This window comes from Spermophilus citellus (assembly GCF_964194105.1).
Source record: "Spermophilus citellus genome assembly, chromosome: 14".
Classification (NCBI taxonomy): domain Eukaryota; kingdom Metazoa; phylum Chordata; class Mammalia; order Rodentia; family Sciuridae; genus Spermophilus; species Spermophilus citellus.
This window is the reverse complement of record NC_138194.1, coordinates 43,756,674-43,774,385: the sequence shown is the minus strand read 5'-3', so window position 1 is coordinate 43,774,385 and position 17,712 is coordinate 43,756,674. Positions and strand designations below refer to the sequence as shown.

At 40.1% G+C, this 17,712-nt stretch overlaps 1 protein-coding gene across 12 annotated transcripts in view; it reads left to right on the top strand.

Moving 5' to 3' along the window:
* The first annotated feature begins 10,130 nt into the window (after nucleotides 1-10,130).
* The window catches only part of EYA1 (EYA transcriptional coactivator and phosphatase 1), a 312,348-nt gene continuing 304,766 nt past the window's right edge, over nucleotides 10,131-17,712 (top strand). For 3 of the 12 annotated variants that reach the window (XM_081266704.1, XM_081266700.1, XM_081266701.1), the window contains exon 1: nucleotides 10,705-10,957. The gene's annotated coding sequence lies outside the window, so the exon portion shown is untranslated. Of the gene's footprint in view, nucleotides 10,595-10,703; nucleotides 10,958-17,712 lie in introns of those variants that run through there. The other 9 variants (XM_081266694.1, XM_081266706.1, XM_081266705.1 and 6 more) reach the window with 6 other exon arrangements.

The following is a 17,712-nucleotide window of genomic DNA, read 5'->3' as shown; positions in this document are numbered from 1 at the left end:
GTAGGGTATCCTGCAGTCCCTTTCCTGCTTTGGAGCAAAACCTTAGGGGACCTGGAGACTGAACTGACCCATTTAAGCTAGCCTGCACTTCCTGGAGCCTTGCTTCATTCCTTCCATAGTTTCCCCAGAGCAGTGATAGCCCCAGAAAAATCTCTGAGACTTAGCTGAGGACAATGATTGTCTTGGTATATGGCTGGAAAAGGAAGATATCTTCACGCTGCAATGACCTGCACGCAGGCTTATTACCACTTAGATTGTGTACCCGGCAAGGGATGCTAAAGCTTCTCAAGGGACCCTTTAAAGGCTCCTTCCCTGAAACGTCAGTGCGCACTTGGCTGAGGTTAAGGCTGGGGGCAGAGAGGTGAAGAAAGAGACAACGGGGAGGGGGTAGGAAGTAGGAAGGAAAAAGTAAGGAAGAGAGGAAAAAAGAAAAAACGGCAAGGCTTCCATCTAGGAGGAGAGACGCCAATGGCTTTACTCATTGTAATTTTCTGCCGGTGGCCGTTTTGGATAATAAGAAAATGATACCGACCATGAGAAAATTCCCAGAACTGCAGAATGAAAAATGCAATTGGGTGCGGACTGAAGACCACCGATTCTTAGAAATCTCTGAAAAGAACGACGATTTAGGGTTTAGTTCCCTGGAATATAACAGCAAGAGGGCATCCGGGTTTGGGAATGGCCTTGGAGTATGTAAGGTTGGGCAAAAACCTCCCTAGTATGTGGTTACACTTTGGGTTAGGTTACAGACGTTGCGCTGGGAATATGCCCTGAGTTCTGAACCCGAGGCTATGACCACCTGGGTGGATGTTCATTCCTTGAACACATATTTACTGGTGGCTAGCGCTAGACAGGGCATTATTCTAGAAGATAGGCATATAGCATTGACATCTTAGGCAGGTCTGAGTTAAGCGCTGGTAAAGTCTGTTTCTTCATCAGAACTGCAGGGTTGCACGACTACATGGCCATTAAGATCCCTTTCAACTGTCAAATATGACTGGCGCGAAGGGGTGTGCAGTTCGCTGAGGGATGAGCCCCCAACTCTCGGCGGTGGGCGGGGAGAAGGACCCTATAGGCCATTTTGTTTGATCACTTCTGGGGGCAGGCAGGCTGCTTTTGTTTCTTGTGATAAGCAGGAGCAGGAATCTAACCCACCTCAGCCATTAGGGGATCCTTTTCCAAAATACTACTGCAGACTAACTGAAACCTCTCTTTGGAAGCATATCCGATGCATCTGGCCGATCTTGTTTTTAGACCAGGCCTTTGTGGCAAGCGGGAGGGCATTACGTTACTTTAAAGCCCACCCCAGGAGCCCGGTATGTCCTTATCAGGTGACTCGGCTTGGACCAGTTTCCCTCTCTTGCCTGCCAGTCGAGTGAGGACCCCACTCGTACCCGCTGGAGTTTTGGGCCACTTTGGAGCTCGGCTTTCGGCCTGCTCCGGGCGCCACAGAGCCCATTCTTCTACTTTTGTTTCCATTGAAACTTTTGCAAACGCCTGCTAATCACTTCCCAAGTGTTTGCTTCTAGCAGATGTTAAAAGTGGAGTGAAAAGACAAGGGGAGGGAACTTTGCTCAGGGAATGTGGCCCTGGAGGTCACCGTGTGCGCTCTCCCAGCAGTGGCCAGGGAATCCTTTCCCGTGGTCCTGGGGCTCCTGTGCGTGGGCAACCGCACCTCGGCTCCCTCTGGGTGGGTCTAGTCTCCTGGACCCCACAGGTGGCAGGTAGCGCGCGTGTGGGCGCATGGGAGCCACTTTCGGATCGGACCGCAGCCTCCAAGTCCTTTCCCCCAGCCTTTCCCGCCTGCACGGCCCTCTAGTCCAGCCCGGCGCCCTTCCCTCCTAAATCCTCCTAATCCCGCGGCCGCGGAGCCTTCAGCTAACCTCTTCGGTGGGTTTAAAGTCTCCCGATCCTTATTGCTCATTCCACCGGCTCCCTCCCCCAACTCCTCCATCCAGGAGCTGGGGACCTGGGCCAGTGACTGCAAAACAGCGATGACCTGCCGCAGCCACAGTAGGGCTGGGGTGGGGAGGCGGGGAAGGAAGGGAGGGGCGGGAGGAGACCGAAACCCAGGAGAGGCCTTGGGTTGGGGCAAACAGATCCTCTCAGGGCTAAGCAGAAGCAGCTGGTGGTAATAGGCGCCGCCGGGAGGGAGTGGGTTTCCCAGCCCAGTATGCTGGCGGCTACTGCGGGCGCGCGGGCTGCGGCGCGGTCAGAGCGACCACAGCAGCAGTGACCCGCTGCAGAGGCGGCAACTCCATCCGAAGTCCTCGACTGCAAACCCACCTATTCGGGGGTTAGACAGAAGAGTCTCTGAGGGTTATCCAAATCAGACATCCTCACCAGACCTGATAAAATGCCCCTTACACCCATCAAATGATCTTTTCCGTTTGCACCCGAGAAATGGTGCTAAATGGGAGTTTTTTAAAGCTTTATCAGGAGGTGGGACAATTGATGTCATTCCTCACCTCTTTCCTTTATACCCAGCGTCCAGGCAGCGATGGCTATACACTTCCTATTGTTTCCTGAGGTCAAGCAGCAAGTACGCTCTTCATTAAAAGTTTCTCTTGGCCATCTTAAGTGTTTTTGAGAAGCGAACTAGGGAAACAGCCCGTTGGATTTTCAGACCCTTAAAGTATTGAACGAGAGTAAATGAAAAATTTGAAAACTTTCACAGCCTCTGGTTCCACTATTTCAGTGATATCTAGTAATAAAATCTTTGGGCCCCAAAGTATAATCAATCTAGAATTCTTTCTTCGGATGTTTACATCATTGGAGTTTTCACTACAATCTTGTTAACATGTTTTGTTTAATTCAAGACATGTTAGAAAACAAAAACAAAACTCAGTGTTCTTGTGGGGAAATAGTTTTAAATTTTTCCTTAAATCTCGTCTTGCTTGAGGTATCAGCAGTAGCACTGTGATTTATCTACTTTCCAATGAAATGTGTGTTTGATATTACTTACCAAATTATGCAACTATATTAACAGAAATGTCTTTTCACTTTATTTACAAAAATGTATTCTTTTTAGCAAAAAGAAGGTACATTCTAAGATAAAACAACTTCCAGAAGGAAACCACTCTTTTATGCTTAAATGCTTAGCGACACAAAATATATCGCAAAAGGATGTCTGTCTTTATTTATTTATTTATTTATTTATTTATTTATTTACTTACTTACTTACTTACTATCGAGGACTGGGGATCTATCTCTCTAACGAATGAAATTCGAATGTTCTCCTATGAGGAAATTTACACATCTTCAGTATCTTGTATTTGAACAAAGGAGCTGTTCATAACCTTTGGGAAAATAATATACTACTTAGAAACAGCCGTGAGAACAGGGTCTGTCTTGGAGATTTCTCCTGCAAAAATCCCACCACCCCACCGCTTGTACATTTATGTCAATAGTCACGTCACTACTGAGACCATAGTCCTCCCGCTTCCACTTTTATTGGATAAGCGCAGCTGTGAAGAACCAAAGACAATATATATTGGAAAAGAGCAAGGGAGATTCTTGAATTCTCAAACTGTACCATAATTTCTAGTTTCACTTCTCTCTTCCCCGCCTCCTCCCACCCCCCATCCAATTTGCAGGACCACGTGTGCGATTCTGCATCGCACAGTCACTTCTTGAGTATCTTATACAGTTTTGGGGTTTGGGTTTTCTTTTCTTTTTCTTTCTTCCCCCCCCCCCCTCAAGTCGTCAGAAAAATAATGCCAAGGGGAGAAAGGGCCTGACATCGAATTGTAGAGCCACCAGGCAGAGCGACCGGAGGCGCCTGCACACTGCACACTGTACCAGCTCCCCCCGGGAATCTCCCGGGACTATTCGCAGACTGTCTCAAAATGTGCCAGCGTCCTGGTCTTGAGAAAAGAGAGAAGCCTTGCGTAAGAAGTTAGATTTCCGTACAGTGGAGGAGAAATCAACAAAAGAAAACCCTCCTACCTGAGGTGAATTTCGTTTAACTATATGAACCGGGCTCAAGTCTTTTCATGATCTTTGGTCATAGGATTACTACCAGCTCGTTGCAAACTGCCGCGACCCCTGACTCCTCTCTTACTCTCTTATTCATATAATTCATTCTCTCTCTCTCTCTCTCTCTCTCTCTCTCTCTCTCTCTCTCTCTCTCTCTCCCCTCCTCTTCTCTCTCTTCCCCCTCAATCTCAATTTTCACATTAAATGGATCATCCACTTTTGATCATCACAGTCACATTGGCAGTATTTTTTCAACAGTAAACCATCTTTTTGATGTAAACGGTTTGATCAGCTTTTCTTGGTCGAGATTAGTTCTCAACATGCACTCAGGTTCCCCTGTGCTTGGCCTCACTGAAAAGCCACTTTCAACAGCACAGAGCCACAGGTAAACTCGAGCTGCGTTTTGCCTCCATCCATGTCATTGCATCCGATTGCACATAAGAATTTCCCGTGTTGCTGGAACGCGATCCAGCCTATTAAATTAGTGATTTCAGAATACTAAGAAATTATACAAAACTTCCAAGATTAAAAGTTGCAATAAGAGCGCACACTTCATTGACCACAGGAATCATGTTTTCTTATGTACATGTGTGTGTGAATATCTCCTTTTTTATTCTTCCAACAAACATTTTATTCCAGCGGATCACCAGCGTTTTCTTTGGCTCGCTGTGAAGTGATTTATTTTCTTTTGCATATATAAATCCTTTGATTTGAAGGGAAATAGCTATATCATTATATTTAGGTGCATTATTGAGCTAATAATTTACTTTAGGCTTCTCAGAAGATTAAAAAACAAAAATTTGCCACAAAGATTTCAAAAATGACCATTCATTTTCAGTATGCTGTGGGTTCTGGGGGAAAAATGAATAATAAAATTTATCCTTTGGAGTCCTTCTGTTCAAACTTACCATAAATATATGCTTTGGGACCATGATTCAGATCATATATAGATTTAATATCATGTAAAAATACTGGTTTAAGTGATTCCATTAAGAAATTTTCAGTTTTGTTCCTTAAAGGGTAGTTTAAGAATAATGTTTTTGTTTGAGAAAATAAATACTCTAGCAAAACAATATAAACAAAATATCTAGTGTGGGGGGGAAAACACATAGAGGCAAAAAAAAATAGAACAAAAGGGGGTGGAGGAAGCAGACAACAAAACAAAACAAAATAAGTCAGCCCCAATCAGCAAATCAGCCCCCTAAATATCTGACTAATATTCCAGGACACTCTAGGTTTTCTTTACCAAAAATAGATTTTCAGTTCCCCTTTAAACATGTTAAGCAATGAAGGCAATTATCATGTTGGAAACATCATTTTCCTCACTCTAAATATTTTATGCTTATCAAATGACAATGGATTGTTTGCTTTCTGCTTTCCACTATTCCTTTGGCACTAACTTTGGCATTTTCGTGGTGCTCAGTTTGGCATACAAGGCAAGGAAGTTTGAAAATTATCTTTGCTGCTACCTCTAGTATTATTCTTCAGCTTCAGGCTTACTGTTGGCCAAAAGAGTGCTGCTTGTTTTGTGTAAATGGGCCTCTGTCCACAATCTGTTTATGTAGTGCAAACCCTTTATGTCACATCATTTCAATGAACCCAAGCTTTCATATTCTGGGATATCTGCAATAAGTCTATACCTATTTAGTTTATTTTGCATGATGACAATACTCACAGAACGAAACAGATTTAAAAAAAAAAAAGTTTAATAGTAATTGACAATTGTAAACCAAAGTCAACAAAAGTACTATCAGCTATCTGCCAAAAGCATGGTCAAGAAATAGCAAATGAGATTGAACCTAGATAAGTATAAGTACTATGTCTAGGGAAATAAAATCTAAATGTCATAAACTTGAGGTCCAACTCCATAATTTTCATGAATCAAACCTCTAAGCGTCTCTGCTTTGTTGGCCATTAGGGTTTGCTAATGGAGTTCCAATTCTCTTCTACACCACACTGGAAGAGCAATATGGTGGATATTTTTTAAAGTTCACCTGAAATTTTATTCTTAAAGGAAGAGGTGCTACTTTTTTAAAAAGTATATTTGTGAGACAGAATAATATATCATGCTTATTTGTCATATTACAATAGAAAATTTTAAAAAGGAACAATCAAACCATTGCCTTTGGGTGGGAAAGAGGGAAACATGTGACTACCACATTGAGGAATCATATTCCCCCAAAGCACATGTTAGATGTCATCTCTTTACTGAGGTGAGGCTAGCACACAAATGACATACCTTAATAAGTAGAATTATCTGGACAAAAATAAAATGGAAGCTCAGAAGAGGTCTACCTGTACCAGCAGTTGACAATGAAAAGCATACACATTTTTATATATGCCAAGAGAGAAATTCAATAAAAGAAAAATTAGGCAAATTAGGTTAAATATGCAGAAACACTAAATTTCAATAACTTTGGAAGATTCATCTAAAAGTGAAAGCTCAATAGAACAGTATTTTTTAAAATTAACCAAACATAGAGGAGATTGTCCCATAGTATTTATACATGAGATATGGAATATGAGTAGAAATATCACTTGAAAATTAACCTCTTTGCTTTGGTAGAAATCTGGCCAAGAATCTTACTTTTGCATCCCTCACTTGACCTTCTATTTAAAAGTGCATAAATACAAAGTAAATTTGTTCCCTATAAGATCTTTTAACTGTACACCTGCAGAATCCTTGCTATGATTAAAGAATCTAGTGATGTCCTCTAGAAGTTTTCAATTAGGGAAAAGGGAAAATTTCTTTCTTTCTTTCTTTCTTTCTTTCTTTCTTTCTTTCTTTCTGGTGCTGGGGGTTGAACTCAGGGCCTTGTGTAAGTGAGGCAAGCACTCTACCAACTGAGCTATATCCCCAGCCCCCAAAATGTATTTCTTAATGTTATTCAATAATAGCTGGTTTAGAAAAACCAATCCTATTAATAAGTAATTGGGTGTAAAATTTGTCACTTGTATAATAAGTTTCTGAGTAAACTTCTCCTTGACTTATTGCATAGATACTATTTTAGGGGATCAATAGCTATAGAATTATTTTTTAGATTACAGGGTATTTCAGTAGACTAACTATATACTAGACTAACTATATACTCGACTATATACTCTTATTTATAATATAAATGTCCTGGGGCTTACAAATGTGTCTTTAGTGTCATGCATAACTTCTGTTGTTATTATTATTCCAGTGCCTTCAATTAATTCTCCTAGCCAGATGTCCTCTATACTAAGAGTTAATATGACTCTTAACCACATTAAGTAATGTGTCTAACTGAAATAAAAAATCCCACTGTTGAAGCAAAAAGGAGAAAAATGGTCTCTTAAAAGTTTCATTGAATTGTTCCTGTAAAAAGAAAATTACTGGCTTACACCAGAATAGTTGGCTTTACTCTTGGCTATTCCCATATGATCCAGTATTCTTTTTGCTGATTTTCAAGAATAAATGGATATCTAAGTTAATGGGATAGATCTTCATCCTCCTTTTTATGGAAAACTCTAATTAGGTGTATTTGGCAAAGTTTTCTATATGTAATTACATTGTCATACTAAAAAGGGGGATTTTTCAAAATGCATGTGTATATGAGAGAGAGGAAGGGAAGAGAATAAGAGACAGATTTCTTTTGAATCAGCATTAGCTACAACATATCTAACTTGTCAGTGTGGACAGAACACAAATGCTCAGCTCAAATAGTTACAGAGCTCCTATTGACTTCTGTCCTTTATTTTCTAAAGATCTGCATTTGAAATCACGATCTGAATAGGACCCACTTTTAAATGTGCATTTGGTCATATGTGTTCTGTGTTTATGCCATAAGTCAGAATACAACTGTACACTTGAGCAAATTCTGTGTCTTCATGTGCAAAAATGTTTGACATTTTTAATTGTAAATAATATAGGCTAGGATAGCAGTTGGGATTAGCATTTTATAACATATAAACTGCTGACTATCCTAAATCCAATATAAACTAGCAAATACATAATCATGTCCTTATGAAAAGTACTAGCCACATGAAAATGTTACAGATAAACATATCTATATACCCATCAATATGAATGTAAGCTCTCATATATTCTCAAATGAATAATTATGAATATATGTTCTTATTGTATTTTAGCTTGGGGTTGCAAAGACATTTTAACTTTTTGAAATAATTTATTTGTATTTTTATTTATGCCAAAAAAATTAAATATATTTTATGTGAAAAATAAACCGATCTTGGGTGGCATAATGAATTTGAAGAATGTGACTATATCCAAGCAGGACTGTAAATCCACACTGTGCAACTGTGATTGATTTGGGATTTGGATTTCTGATTTTGGCTGAGAGATGTGTAAAAACCTCAAGTAGTCAACAGCTCCCTATTGGCCGTGCATCCGAGGGGCTCAAGAGCATTGTTTATTCCAGCAAGTGTCTGGAATACATTATAGTCGATAAATTGGCTCCTGCTACTCCTGTTTTGGAGAATATGAAGAAGTCGTATGCTGTTATAAAATAAATGTACTCTTCTTGAATAATTTTCTTTAAGAGAAAACTCTGAATAGGACTCTATCATCCTGACAAAGCAATAATGAAATATTTTTCATATCTTCAAATTCAGAAAACTGGTTCAAAATTTGAACCAGGTTTGATGCCATGTTTCTAGAAATTAAAAAAAAAAGTGAGGGAGGGGGAGTTAGATATTTGAATTGAGATTTGTTGTCTCTATATTTTAGGAAATACCAGGATGAAGGATGTATTAATACATAAAAAATTTTAGATAATGTTACTTCTGAATTATAAGGATTGATTTTTAAACATAATTTTAAAATAAATACCATGTTTACAGTTTTTCACAAAAGAAACTTTGACTGTCTTTGTTATTATTAGACACTTATATTTGGTAGTTTTGGAGTTAACCCTTGCTCTCCTCTTAAATAAAAATTTTGATCATCTAAGCCTTAAGAGACTCTGCATTTAATTTTTTGCCTATGGGAATTCTTTATGTTTATGAATGGGTAGAACAAATAAGCAGAAAATTTAAAAAGGCAAAGCCATTCTCATCAAGTGGCTAGTTTGGCTAATATTAATATTTGGTCAAGGTATTGGGGTCTTATTAGGTTAATGTAACTTATCAATGCATTGACTTCTATAAGAAGTTTTTCTTGACCAACATACATGCTTTATTTTGGAAAATTCCTGAGTCTGCATACATATAAACATGCAACAGATTAGGATCAAAAATCAGTCTTTGTGTAAGATTTCTAATTATTTCCTGTGTGTTGGTTGGTTTTATCTCAGTCTTTGAAGGTGAAGGATTAAGTCTCATTGTTCTGACTTCATGGTATCTAGCTCAAGTCAACACTCTTTGATAGATAGAGACAACAGTAAAGTGTGTGATCTAGATGATTTTGAAAGAGTGTGTACAATAATACCTGCATTCATGTTGTGCTTTGTGCTTTCCAAGGTCCTTTGCCTACATTATCTCATTTGATGGGAATAATTGAGCAGGGGCAGAAAAGGAATTTCATTTGAGGGAGAGAAGAGCCAACATTTTGATGCTCACTGAGAATGATGAGTTCTTATAAGAGCAAATCATCACAGTATTTGCATATCTTTCACTGCTTATGATTGGATCACCTAATCAAGTAAGAGGAAGTTCCTGAAGAAGGACTATCTCAAATTACTGGCCTGTAATGGCTTCTTCATCCAATGTAGAATACTTTTCACGTTGAATCTAGACTATCTCTAACCCCTATTAAATCAAAGGTGCAGAGGATCTTTGGGGTTACAGAAACTCCCCCTACCCAATACCCTCCCAAAGGGTTCCTTGATAAAAAGAAAGGCAAAAGGTTTAGTAGAAAGGACAGTGGGTTAGTCCTAGTTATTTTAGTCCAGGCCAAGCAGTACTACTTCAGGGGAACCCACTTCCCACTCTTTGCCTCAGTTTTCCAATCTGCAAAATTTAAGAGTATATACCCTTTTATAAATTTTAGAAGGGTATATATATACTCTTAAATCACTGATGAAAGTTCTAACGTTTCTGGTTGACTGTACATTCTTTTATATCCTACTTTCCCCACCAGAAAAAAAAAATAGTACTAAGTCACTCCACCCACCATTCCCCTCAGGACCACCCCCTCGCACACCTAGCTCCCCTACAGTTACCAAACCAACCCCACAGTCCTCCAGTATCTGAAACCTTCATTTAGAAAACGCCACAAGGCCCTGGCGTCCTAAACACCCCGCGGATTGTGGGCAGCGGGCCTGTGCGCCCCGTTCCAGGGCAGAAGGGAGTCGGGCTCAGGAAGAAGGGATTGGGGTGTCGGGGGGGGGGGGCTTAGGGCACTGGAAGAGGGCGCCCCTGGCCAACGCCGGCCTTGATGTCGCTGCTCACCCTGAGCCTCGCAAAAGGCGCCCCTCGACCGGTAGGCATCGGCGCGTTTTAAAAGAAAGAAAGAAAGAAAAAAAGAAAAAAAGCCACCGCTGGCTCCAATTTCTGGAAGCCAGAGGAAGAAATTTGCCCTCAACACCCAACCAGAACCCCTCTTTGCTCTGCCCCGGCCTCTCCGTTACCCATTTTCGGTTTGTTTTTGGAAGAACCGGTTCCTCAGCCCCGCGTCGCCGAAGTTGTGCCACGAGTAAGTCCAGCTGCCGGGCCCCGGTCGCTGACCACCCTCCCCTCGCGCCCTTTTGCCACCTTCGCACCGCGGCGGCCGCGAGCCCGCCCCTGCCCCGCCGCTCCGCCAGCTCCGGCCTCCAGTGGAGTTGCGGTGACGGGGACACTTTGTTGTGAAACTAAATCTGACTCCCGGGCTCCGAGGCAGCAGCGAGAGCCCGGGGCGGCGGACGCCCGAGGCCCCAAGGGCGAAGAGGGAGGCTATCGGTGGCGCCGCCCGGGGACCGCGGAGGGGGTGCAGCCAGGGTCCCCAAGGCGATCGCCGCGCGGGGCCCGCCTGGGCCGCCTCCGAGGCCGCCTTTTCGGTGGAGGGCACGGCTGCCAGGTATCAGAAGTCACCTCTAAGGGTGCAGCAGCGCGCGCCATAGTGGGGGGCAACAGTCGCGAGGTGCCGCTGTCGCCCCCCTGCCTGGCTCTATTTGGGCGCTGCACGTGGAGGGGCTGGTTTGTTTTCCATCGGGAAGGTGATGGCTGATTGGGACGTCAGGGGTTGGGGGAGTGGGGGGAGTCATCCTGGCCTTATTTGATGTGATTGCTGTCTTAGACATGTGCTTGCGTTCGAAGTTCCAGTAATAGGAAACATTTGGGGGGCATTCGGGGCAAGCTGATATTTATTTTTAGCGCTTTCTGGCCCCAGTAGTTCCTTCCTTTGGTCAGAAGTGGTTTGGTTGATTCAAATCAAAGAGGCCAACTGAAAGAAGTAGTAGATGAATTGGAGGCATAGACAATGTGGGGGAAATATTTCCATGAATAATTAGGAATGTAAGGAAAAAATAAGCCCAAGTTCTCTGCTTTATCTTCCATAGAATTGGGGTGGGTGGGGATAATGCATATTGAATAAACAATATTCTTTGCTTTCTGTGTTAACTAAGGCCCACCTCACTTTTTTTTTTTTTTTCATGGTAGACAGACTGGCTAATGCTAGCTAGATAAATCCCCTTATAAAACGTATGCTTCTTTAAAAAAATTGGTTGAGCAGTGGACTCAGATCAGTCTCCAAATGTGAATTGATTCTACATTCAAAAGAATCAGTAATCCCAGCTATGAGTAAGAAGTGCAGGAACAAAGAAGGAGAGGGATGTCCATATTGGCAGGGAAGGCATTCTTCCACCCTGTTCAGAGTCCATAGCACCCAGTCCTGTGTCTCTAGCTCTGAGCTGTTCATTCAGTAGATATTGGAAGATGTGCAGTGTTCCAGGCAACATGTTCTATAGATTAAAAATAGTTTCTGCCCTGAAAGCAGAGTCTGATGGACCACCCTGAGTCAAAGTGACTAGTGTTCAGAGGGGAAATACAACAACAAAACAAAAACAGAAAATAAACTAGGTGTGCAAGGCTTTGGGGAGGAATGGCCTGCATAAGTCTTGGATACCATATAGTAGTCTAGATGGAGGGAGCATTTGCTTGGAGGGGAGATGTTGGCCCCAGTGACATCTAGATGTCTAGCAAGTGAGGGGAGCAGCAGATGAGGAAAAGAGGTCTAATGTGTGTGTGTGTGTGTGTGTGTGTGTGAGGGATGGTGGTAGCTGAGGCCAGAATAGAAAGAACTTTGATGTCAGACCAAATCACAACCAATCAGATTGTTCCCTGCTCAGGAAACAGCACATTCTAGCATGTTTTACCATCAGGAACACCTGATGGCTTGGAGAGAAGGCAGAGAACAATGCTAATTAAGAGATGTTACAAAGTAAGAACTATGAAAAAAATCAAATCTGATTGTTTAGCAGATAAAAGGCAGGATGTTTTCAAAAAGAGAGAGAACTTACAATATTGTTTTACTAATTGTTATCTTGGTAACTAACCTGAAATGAAGTTTCTAAAAGTATCTAATTGTCCTTATGCATTTAACTTACATTTAGATCAAAAAAATAGAGACAAGTTTATTGCATTATTCTTTTATGATCTTTCACTCTTTACCAAGTGCATATCATCCACTTGAACACACTTATTGAGCATGTACTATGTGTAGGATGCGTTGCTAATATTCTCCATCCTATGAGATGGTATTTATATCATTGCGCTGATGAAGAAACAGCCTTAGAGAACCCCCTGCAAGGTTATAGAGTTGACTGATGTGTGTCAGAGTTACAGACCCAAATCATTATCCTCCTACCTCAAGTCCTTCAGTAGTCTTTTTCTTTACTGCAATTCATTGAGACTGGCTCCGTGTTTGGTTTTCTCCTTTGTCACTTTTATCAGTGACTTAAAAGAGAAAGATAAAGGAATGGATTTTTAAGCTGGCATACTATGCAAGACTAGAATTATTTTAGTCATTGGCTTATTGAATCCTGACTCAAAGAGAATATGAGTGAGCTTGACAGATAGGCAGAAACTGCTAACAAGATGAGAATTTCACAGGGATTAATCCATTCCTCTTATGTGGAATAGAGAAATTGTGTCTTGAAAATGGATTATTCAAAGAAGACTTTGAGTGTCCATAAGTTCAGAAAATGTCAATAGTGTTCAGATCCAGAAGCCATTGATCAACAGTCATGTGCTATGGAGAGAGATCAGAAAGTAACTCATTTTAAAAAAATTCTATAAGATTTTGTGTCTAGAGAGGAGAATTGTTGGGGGCTATCATCATAATCTTCAAAGATTTCAAGGAATATTTTGAATAGGAAGATGCCAAAATATGTTTGCATTAGTTCAGAAGAAGAAGAAAAAAAATTACCCTAGAAAAGAGGCCTTGGATGGGTCCATTTTATTTTACTATAAGGAAAAATTTCCTAAAGATGAAACCTTCCAATTCAGGACCAGATGGCTTGACAAGAGGGTGAATCTGTATCCACAGAAGTGTTCACACAGAAGCAGGGTGGCTATCTGCCAAGGATGTTTCAGATGATTTTTGCCTAGATGGAAATTTGAATTCCACAACTTCCTTCTGTGGCTTCATCACAACATCCCATGCTGTGTATATTTCCATCACCTTACGCCACCCATCAACTGTTTTCTCATGCAATTGAGGAGAGACAGATTTCTTAAACCTTCCTACCTTTGCCCTAATGTAAGTTTTCCTTTGGTTTTAAGGAAAGAGTGAAATCTAAAGAAACCCTGAGTCAGTGCCTCTTTTCTGACAGCTTAATGCTTTCTCCATTACTGTCTTTTTATTTTTGTTTTTTTGGCCTCTGAGACTGCACTCCTGCAGTCTGACTTCATCAGGCAATCCTTACTCTGGTCAAGAAGCAACTAAAAGTAAGAGTCAGCATCCAGGAAAGGAGGAAATGGCTTTGCTAAATTTTAGTTATGCTTGTCTAGGGTCTGAGGGACAGTACTGGAATAGAGTAGGGAGTCATTTATTATCTAGTTCCTCCTAAACTGGCACATGTAATATGCATTAATTCTAAGGTCTAATAATGAACTTGGGCCCCCTGTATGAAAGAAGTTACCTAATGAATTGGACATTGACATCTATGCCTCTATCTATGGTTGGTGTTGCTTTTGAGTTTTAGCAGAAGAAAGGAAGAAAGGAAGGAAGGAAGGAAGGAAGGAAGGAAGGAAGGAAGGAAGGAAGGAAGGAAGGAAGGAAGGAAGATCTGAGCAATAAATATACTTTCATGTTATTTTTATAAATAAAGCTGCATTTTGATAATTTTCTTTTGAATTTATTATAGGCTAAGGACAGAACAGGTGTTTTACAAATTTGACCCAGAGTATTACTGAACAGTAGACCAATCTGGTGTTCTAGTGTTTAAATTCTAAACAACAACAACAAAACATATCAGTTGAATCTTAATATTAAAGAGCATTATAGGTGTTCTAATCCTCACCTCTTAAATTAAGGATATGTTTTCAGACCCTCCTTCACTTCTGCACCTAAATATGAACATTATTGGTTGTTGAACCCGAACTATTTATTCAATTATGAGTAAATGTCACCTGCATTAGAAATGAGTATTGGTGGACGAACATCCGAACAAAGGTCAGTGCTAACATCCAGTCTGAACTGGAGGGGTAAGGGCTAGTTATTGAGCCTTGTGAAGGAGCCAGTCGCTGTAAAATTGGTTTGCTGCTTCCTTGAAGCTTCTAGAAAAAAAAAAAAAGAGGTTGACAACTCATAAAAAACGTAAGTTGTGGCATATTTTTAAAAAATCAATTTTATTTAGCATATAAATAACTTAATGAGTTTTGATAATTATGTACACCCATGAAACCACTACCCTCAAGGTATAGTACATTTTCAACCTCATCAAGTTCCTTCTGCTCCTCTGGAGTCCATCCACACCCCTGCCCTTGGTTCCTGGGAACCCCTATTCAGCTTTCCATCATGGGAGAGTTTTGTGGTGTGTTTGTATGATGGTGGATCTTTCTGGACACAGGAGTAGATATTTCATTTCCTTTGTTTTTCCTTTTGAGTAAAGTAAGAATATTCATCACTGAGGGGTAGTTACTTCATTTGGACAGCAGCAAACAACCACTGAATGGAGCTAGGTTCTTGTTTGGTTTCACTAGTCACTCTAGAGCATTTATTTTTTAAACTGAAACTGAGGTTCTAATAGGCTGAGAAAATATTTCTGATACATTGTATACAAAAACCAAAGAAGGGAGCCTAGTGATGCCCTAAATTCAGTAGACATAGCACAATCGTTATACCAACCTCATGAAGTTTCGGATGTTTATTCTGCAATATTGTGTTTTAGAATATTTTCTCTTGGATGCCTGAATTTCTATTGGGTTTATAGGGCTGTGATTATCATGCAGTGAGAACATAACACTGTTTCTCAAATCTCTCATGAGTGTGTCACCAATCACTGTCAATCAGCATTTATTCAGAGTTTTCCTAACATTGTTAATGAAGTAAGTGCTATAATAAAATAATTTGAAGGCCTAATGTTCTTGAAAATATCATTTTAATATAACTTTGGTTACCAAGTAAACACATCATCATTTTCCTAATTAGTGTCAGCTCATTCGATTGTCTAATTGCCTCCCATTCTTCATCTGAAGTTAGAAGGAAGTCACAGATGGTGAAAGCAATTCTATTGCACAGTAGGGTGATTACAGCTAATAATAATATAGTATATATTTCAAAAAATCTAGAAGAGAGGATTTAAAATGATCTCACCATGAAGAAATGATAAATGTTTAAGGGGATGGGTATGGTAATTTGCTGAATTGATCATTACACAATGTATAAATATAGCAAAATATTATATTGTGCCCCATAAATAGGTACAATTATATGTTGCTCAAAAATTAAAAATTGTCATATTTTATATTTAGAAATTCTGTAAAGGATTGTTTAGGTTTCATATTTAAAATTTTAAATCAGCAGTACTAGCAAGTGGAAAATCTACAAAAGAAAATTGGTCTAGACATTTGCTTCTATGAAAACCACATCTCCAGCTATGAAAGACTTTCACCAGAATAGAGAACAAATTGGTTTTCAGAAATAACTCCTGTACTTGAGATGTGCTTCTTTGCCTTTTGAAAGACCAATGAGTATAGGAGTTTGGGGTGTGATTCTCCTGAGTATGACTGATCTCTGTTTTGCCTGATATAACCGAATTTCCTAAAGAAGGTGGGAAAAGCAAAGGCGAGGTGACAGACACAGTGCTTGTGGCTCCTGGAGCCATGGAATAGTGAGTTGAGCAAGTCTCTGGAGGTCATTTATCCAATGGTTCATTTCACTGCAGACTTCTGTTAGTAAATGTTCTTAGATACCCCTTGATTTGATATGTTTATTCAATCTGTAGTTGTAGTCTTCTGGGGACATATTTTAGAATGGCCCTTTTCTTTTCCATAGAGCCATGTTCAATCACTAGTTTCCTTCTATTTCTCAGGAATGTTAGAGAACTCAACACTTGGTGAGAAGGCAAAGAGTAAAGAGACGGTGTGTTGTAATGAAAATATTCTTCCATCCAAGGAGCCACAAGTTATTAACAGTGCCTGATGGATCTCTGCTTCATTAGAGATGACTAATGTGCCATCTAAAATATAACCCATTTTTCAAAAACAGCAGGAAAAATTAAAGCACATATGATGAATAAAATAAAAAAGAAATATTTTTTCCCAATCTCATTACTCCCCACATCTACCTCCACCCTATTTTTCTTCAATCTAGAAAGATTGTCCCAAGGGTTTGCCTGAGTTGACCCTTTATCTAATTTCACATCTGTGTTATATACACACTTATTCCAACTTCTTCTAATGTTTTGCTCTGAAAATAGGATATTTGTGATAAGTAAAACTAAAATAAAAGAAAGATAATGTTTACATGTAAGATGGGGTGCTATTTTATCAATGGCCTGGGTAGAAAAAGAATAGTGCCTATGTGGGTGAACGTGTATTTTACTGAATTTGGAAAGCTTTAGGTTCAGGGGTCTTAAATTCCTTTTTTTTTTTTTAAGTAGCAAGAGCTGTTTGTACCATTGGGGAGAAAGATTGGTAGCAATGCCCAGAATAGATGTTTTTTTCTCATGTGCTTTAAAGTTTCTGTATTTTGTACTTGGAAAATCAGTAGGCTTATTGCTTGCATTTGGAAATAAAATATTACTTTCAGGTATGCATCATTGAGCTCTATTGGAATAATTATAATATTTTATAATTATATATATATATATATATACACACACACATATGTATATATACTGGGACCAAATTTCATAATGTCTCTGGGCCCCCAAGACTCATTTTGTGTGATTGCAAACTTTTGTCATATTGTACTCTTGGTTTAGTTTTGTAAAGTTTGTTTTTACAGTACTTATGGCTAACAGTTACTTACCACTATTTATTTGCCAATGCATATTCACTAATTTCAACTCCCTCCCACCACACTCCCCCCAGAGTGGCAGGAAGAAAGGAAGCAAGTTCCTAAACCTTCTATTAATCTTGTGTTAGGTGAATCTGTAAACAAAGTTAGCAAATCTAGAATGAAGTCAGATCTAGAACCTTGCTTTCTAAAGTCTCCTTCTTCATCAGCAAAGACTAGCAGTGACCTCTCCTCCCCTGGATCCCCCAGCTGGGTTTCTTGGAAGATTGGAGAAGGCATAGTTTCCTCAGGCAGAGAAAAGCCCAGTTTAAATGGGCCATCACTTCTCCTTCCTTCCCCACCCTGGAAAGACTGCTACCATTCTTCTT